Here is a 6,000-nt window from a genome sequence, read left to right as displayed (position 1 = left end):
CGGAGCTGTGGGCGCCTCGCCCCGCCGGCGCTGTGACAGGTGGGTGTGCGGCCGGTGCTGGACAGGGCCTGGCGCTGGGTGGGCTGGTGTCTGCGTGTCTGTCTGTCTGTCTGTGTGTGTCCGTCCGTCCTTCCACGTTCTGCCACGTGCCTGCTGGCCCCGCTCCCGTCGCGGTTTGTTGTGTCCTGTGTGGCAGCCTCGCGAAGGAAGGCCTCGGGGCCTCCCGCTGTCGGTGTGAGGTGCGGTGATGGCTGGGGAGCAGGGCTCTGGGTGCTGGCAGGTGAGAGATAAATGCTAGTTTTAAGTACTGATAAGGAAACCACTCCTACCCGGAGAGATCACCTTGATATTTTCCGGGTTCCTGCATGTAGAATAGAACTAAATTCTGCTGGGGAGTCTTTAAACTGTGTTGTGACCTGTGGAATAAGCACGATTCCCAAAGTGCTTGTCGCTGCCCTTTTGGTTTCTACGTGTCAGCCTGGAGACAGCATGTCTCTGTGTGTTACTGGCCTCTAAGGAGAGCATTGACACCTACAAATGTAACAAAAGTGCCCAGGTAACTTTCAGATAGGTATCTGTGAATACCACCCAACTGCTCAAGGCCCGTAGAAGCAGCAGACTCTCAGTAATGCTTCCTATACGCCTGTGCTCTCTGTGTCGTCGCTTCCCTAACCACTCCTCAAACTGCAGCAGGTGCTGCTTTCAGTTACAGGACTCACATGTGGTACAACGAAACCGACTGTGTGTGGTAGAGCCGAAGCCAAAGGAGCTCGGATCCTGAGGATTTTTGGAGCATCAGTGTCCCGTGACCAGTGCTCCCACATTACTGGCAGTGTTGTCCGAAGGATTTGGCATCATCAGAGGCATTTTGCATCCAGGAAAGCAGCACACAGGTGTTGGCATGGGCTGGTGTTCCATGTTGAGGGCTGGAATCTGTGCAGGGTCATTCAGCTCTGTAAGTGAAGTCTCTTTCACCCGCCAGACAGCCGGGAAGAATGCAGGAGAGAGGAAAAGCACAAAACCTTGGGTTCTTGTGTGTTTCATCCCAAATATGCTTTATAGTTCTCACAAACCAGGTTGCTGGAAGTTTGATTTTGGTTGTTAAAGTTAACATCCATGCGAAGGAACTCCCAGGTGTAACTAGTTTCCCTGTGCTGTCTGTAGTCCGTTACAATGTAAGCAAATAATCAAATACCTGAAAATCATCTCTCCTGTCCGTAGGCTTTTCTTGTGCCTGTGTGTGTAGTCAGAAAGCGGCAGGATTGCACAGCACCTTGCAGCAGAGAAGCAGGGAGGGGTGTGTGTGTGTGTGTGTGTGTGTGCAGCTTGCTCTTGAGCTATCTGCAGAGCATGCCGGGCAGCAGGTCTGCAGGACACAGCTCTGGCTGTTGTAGTTTGAGGTACATTATTAAGCTGCTGGTATCTCTTCCTGCCCAGCGTAGCCCACACCATCATTTCCTCGAGCTAAAAAGAGCACTGCATCATGGAGCCTTAGAGGTTTCCTCGCTGGTCCATTAGTGGCTTAGCTCAGCTTTGCCTGCGCTTTATGCCATTAAATGTCACTTGCAAATTTAATGCTGGTAGTGCTGAGATTTGTTCTTGTGGAATTTAATGCCTCGTGCTTGGATTTGTTAAAATGGCAGGTTGAGACAATGAACTGCTTGGGTGGGAGAGTATTGAAACGCTTGCAGTTGGTGTTTGGGCAGATCAGAGGGAGCCATGAACAGACAGCTCAGGTTTCGAGGGACTGTCTCCTCACCCAACTGCATTTGCTAATCATGATGTGGTGACAGCTGGCAAGATCCAGCACGATGGAGGTCCTCGTGCTCAGTGTCTTTGCAGGGTCACTGCTGGCCCTGACTTAACCATATATATTTCTTTGAAAATGGTGCAGGATGCAGCACCTTTCTGCCATTCCAGTTAAATTCACCACTCCTTCTTCTGTTGTTCCAGGTGGTGGTGCAGAAGGGTCAGCACCAGGGCTGGTGGGCTTTAAACTCTGCTGCGCTGTCTTCAGTTGTCTGATGTATGGTTTTATTTAATGCGTGACTGCCTCTTGCTTGACTGCTACATGCAAAGTGTTTTTGTAGAGGGCAGTGCACAGAATTTAACATTTTCTTTATTCTTAACCTTAGCAAAACAACCAGGGATTAAATGGAGAAACAGTTTGCACCACCTACAGGAGGCCTCAGCACCTTTCCTAAGGCAGAATGTTCAAGTACTGCTCTTGGTTGGAAAGGATTCACAACAGTGGTATTTCCTGGCTTGTCATAGCAGCATAAACCCATGCCTCCGTAGATAGAACCGTGCTTTTCAGAAATTTTGCCTTGGACTGATTGCATACAATCTCTCATGTCCACACGTTGACCTCCTGCCACAGAGATGGCATTTCCTGTACTCTGCTGGCGTGAGCTGTCCTGCTGCTGTCAAGTGAAAATGTACCACGCAAGCTGTGCTCAGCAGCTGAGCACCATGCCAGGCTGCCAAAACCCTGCTTGTATGCATGGGACAGGGTGCTGTGTGTGCTAGGAGGCTTGGGTAAGCTGCATGGGGCTGGCTCTGCGTCTGTATGCAGGTGGGACAGTGCTGTCCAAGCTGAGCTGCAGTTCCTTGAAATCACACGGGATGCTGAAGTTGGATGGTTGCAGCTGGAGTGCTGAGCAAAGGTAGTGTGGGGATAGCTGTGTGCCAGGGAGAAAGGAGTACAAAGAAACTACAGCAGAGTGAGGATGGGGAGGAAGGGGTGGGTGTGAGCACGTGGAGGCCCCTGGTGGGAAGGCCTCTGTGAAACACCTGGACAGAACGTGGTGGTCTGTGTCCTGCAGTACCTGAGGGATGCCAGGGTGGATGCTTGGTCAAAATGTGGTTATACAGCCACGCTGGGAGAGATTTTTATTTGCCATAATTTAGCAATTTAGTAATATTTAGCTTAGGGTTTCTTATCTACTTGCTTTGAAACAGCACAAAAGCTGTATTTTGCAGTGATGAGCAATTACCTGCAAATTAAAAAAAAAAACAACTTGTCAGATATTGCTTTTGTTTTTATGCACGTATAATCTCCTATTTCAGTCTTCTCTCTTTTGAAATACAAATAGATGCTTTATCAAAGGAGACTTTAGAAAGAGCGCAAAGGACATTTATAAAATGTGGATTTTTTGCATTCTGATACTTTGTTCAGCATTTGTTGGGGAACGTTTGCAAGAAAACATGTGTCTGCACTGAGAAGTCAGAGATCTGTACATCCTGATGTCCACAGGCATATGTAGTGTTGCTGGGAGGGGATGCCAGTGGTGACTGGTGTTTCCAGGTGGGGCTTTGGAGGGCTCTGAGCTGAGGGTTTTGCTGTTACAGCCCCTGGTGCTCCATTCATCCTTGCACACCGCGTTGCCTGGCATCGCTGTAGCTGCCTGCAGGGAACTTTCTTTGCTGCTTCGTTGAGTGCCTGCCAGTCTTTAAAACCCCTCTGTGCTTCTTCCCATTAGACCTGAGCTAATATCACAGAGCGCTCAGCGTGTTAAGTGTGGGCTGTTTGCAGTAACTTTGTAATCCCTTACGTGCTGTAATTGCTTTAACACTGTTTGTAGCTGGACGTAAACAAAAATACAAAATAATTGTATGCGAAAACATCTTTTGGCTTCATTGGTTGAGATTTCATTTGTTGGCAGTCAGGGAATCTTGTTTCTGTGTTCAGAACAGTTTTTGGTCTTTTCATGTTCATAGCCTAAACGCGGAGTGCATCCTAAGAAGTGTAGAACGTCTCTATGCTCCTCCAGGCAGTTCCACGTAACAGCTCCATGCTGATGTTCAGCCTGTAAGATGCGCTGCTGTGCCACTGAACTAGTTACCTCTGCTTGCAGACTGGATAATAACCCTTCAGCCAGAAACTATGCAAGATGCGCAGTAGGGAAAGCGCTCGTCCTGTCATTACTGAGCTGGGACTGCAGGGATGCTGGGTGTGCTGATGTGCATCCATAAACTCGCCTCACTCCATTCTAGATGTCGGAAATAGCATCCCACAGTGGTGCTGTGGCACCTTGACTGGTCTGTCTTCTAGGAAGGGCTTGACACCACTAAAGCCAGGTCTAGTAGCTCAGAGTGTTTTTATATTTTTAAGTGGGGATGTCACACTGACCATAAGGAGACAAAATGGATCACCCTCCACCTGTCGGGTGGCCCTGAGCCAACCCCCTTCCGATTGGGATCAGTGTTCCATTGCTGTGAATGAGGTGTGCTGGGTGAGGGCAGCACTGCTCCTCCAATGGCAGGCTGCAGGGAGCCCTCTGCAGAGCAGCACCCAGCTCACTGCAGAGACCTGCTGGGTGCTTGCACCCTGGGTGTGTGCTTCGTTCCCACAGCTTGAGCATGGATGTGCAAGAAGGAGAGGGGGGAGAGGAACTCCATGATCAAACAGCAGCCACGTTTGCTGAGTCAACATATCTGTCCTTAACCACAGGCACAAAGACCTACTGATGAGACCTCAGATGGCAATAGAACCTGCTGCTACTCTGGGAACTTTTGCAGCTACCCAGGCTGCTCAGCCTCTTTGCATACCTCACTGTGCTAAGCTGTTGCTCAGCTGTTGGGCTGTTATCGAGCACCCTGCAGGGCCGTGAACTGCCTTGCCTGTCGATGTGATTGTCTGGTTTCCAGGGAATGTGGGAGGATGCTCAAAGCCTTCTTCCTTTAGCTGCCAAAAGACAACAGCATGTGGAGCTGCGAGAGAGGACCTTGCTAGCAGGCACAGCTTTCCACCCCTGGGGCAGGAGAGGAGAGCTGGTGTGGCTGCTGGCTGGAATAAGAGCGAAGGAGATGGTCCAGTGGAATTTGCAGTTCCTTGGCAGGTCAAAGGGCTTGTGGATGGAGGGGTGGAGCAGATTCCTGCTGCTGACCCTGAGGTGGGGTTGCTTTGGAGGTCTCTTGCTGGGGATGGTGCTGCCAAAAAGCAGGCTGTTGCTAGATGCAAGGCCATCTGAGTTGTGAAGTCTGTGGTAAACGTGGTTTCTGTGGGAAGGTTGTTGTACTGCTGGTATTTCTGAGGAGCTGGTTCCTGCTGGTGCATATATTTGTTTCTTATGTTGGGGTGACCAACTCCCAAAATACTTCCTTCACTGCAAATATCAGTGATAGGTCTGGAGGCAGTCGCTGGAGTGCTATACAGAAATGGGCAGAAACGGACATTTTCAACCATGTTTGTTTAATGTGATTTTGCTACTTTGTGGCACCAGGGCTCTTTTTGAAATGAAGTTGGAGTTAACCCTCAGGAACAAGGCACTATGGAGGGAATTCAGGGTTTGTGGTGTGTGTGGGATGTGCTTTCTGCTGGCGGTCCTTGTCCTAAACATGAGGTTTCCCTGTGGCTCCAGCAGCTTTTGGTCTCTTTACAGAGTTTCCTGGTTGCTTTAAGGGATACAATGTTTTGTTCTGGTCAAATTTGCAAATACATCCTGGAGCTCATTTTCCTTTTTCCTGCCAATTTAGTGCTTTTGCAGCTTTCCTCAGTCAGTTGGGAAAATCATTCCTAAATCATTACAACTGGAAGAGGCCGTTTGGCATTTATTGACTTAATGGAAAATTCGAGTAACAGTTGCATGACAGGAGATGGCCTCTGAGTACTGGCAATGGTGTAAATGCCAAAGTGATGTTTTCATTGTTGACAAACCCGTTTGGAAAGCGCGGTGAATCCCTCAGGTCTGTGCAGCAGCAGCGCAGCCCTGCAGCGATGTGTTACGGGAGGGGACCGCAGCAGGGAGCTCCCTATTCCTCCTGCTCCACACCTCACCTCCCTCAGGGAACTTCTGTCACAAACCACAGCTTGGCAGCTGGGTACGGCATCAGAGTTCTCTGCAGCAGCTGTCAGAAAGGAGAAGGAGCTCAGGCTTTGTCAAAATACGAGAAGCATGGCAAAACTCTCCAGAGTGCGAAAGCATTGAGGTTGCATAGGAAACCCAGAGTGAGGCTATGCACTAGCAGGCTCATTAAAGTATCTTGTGCCTCAGCGCA

At 49.6% G+C, this 6,000-nt stretch overlaps 1 protein-coding gene across 1 annotated transcript in view; it reads left to right on the top strand.

Moving 5' to 3' along the window:
* SGMS1 (sphingomyelin synthase 1) overlaps positions 1-6,000 on the top strand; it is a 72,897-nt gene continuing 66,897 nt past the window's right edge. Inside the window, exon 1 of the mRNA XM_010714145.2 lies at positions 1-39. The gene's annotated coding sequence lies outside the window, so the exon portion shown is untranslated. The remainder of the gene's footprint in view (positions 40-6,000) is intronic.

This window comes from Meleagris gallopavo, chromosome 8 (genome assembly GCF_000146605.3).
Source record: "Meleagris gallopavo isolate NT-WF06-2002-E0010 breed Aviagen turkey brand Nicholas breeding stock chromosome 8, Turkey_5.1, whole genome shotgun sequence".
Lineage (NCBI taxonomy): Eukaryota > Metazoa > Chordata > Aves > Galliformes > Phasianidae > Meleagris > Meleagris gallopavo.
Note: the sequence above shows the minus strand (reverse complement) of the source record. Positions and strands in the feature narration are given on the sequence as shown.